The following is a 587-nucleotide window of genomic DNA, read 5'->3' as shown; positions in this document are numbered from 1 at the left end:
GAGATAACCTTAAAGTCTGGCTGCCTGTGGGCTGGGCAGGACAGAGCCATATTTCTCTTATTACCAAAAACAGGTAAGAGAAATATCGCTGAATTCTTTCCCCAGTAAGGAATATTAATAATTAATAGCCCTGGGAAAAGAATGTATTCCCGGGGGGGGGTCCCTAAAATGGCCGCCCTAGGAATTTCTGCCTTTATGCAGATGTAGAAAAGGATGAAACATGCCCTAGTCTCCTGCAGCACCCCCAGGCTTGCTAGGATTAGGAAATTCCAGCCTGGCACATTCTAGTCTGACGGGTTCTCTGCCCTTGAACGTTGTTTATCAATGACAATGCGTACACAGTGGGACGTGGAAGTTCATTCGTGATTCTAGTTTCGCCCCGACCTTGTGATCTCACCCTGATCTTCTGCCCTGTGATCTGTTGTTGCCCTTGAAGCATGTGATCTCTGTGACCCACACCCTATTTGTACACACCCTCCCCTTTGAAAATTGCTAATAAAAACTTGCTGGTTTTGCGGCTCAGGGGGCATCACAGAACCTGCTGACATGTGATGTCTCCCCCGGACACCCAGCTTTAAAATTTCTCT

The sequence above is a fragment of the Colobus angolensis genome, unplaced genomic scaffold (genome assembly GCF_000951035.1).
Source record: "Colobus angolensis palliatus isolate OR3802 unplaced genomic scaffold, Cang.pa_1.0 Scaffold25, whole genome shotgun sequence".
NCBI classification, from domain to species: Eukaryota; Metazoa; Chordata; class Mammalia; order Primates; family Cercopithecidae; genus Colobus; species Colobus angolensis.
Note: the sequence above shows the minus strand (reverse complement) of the source record.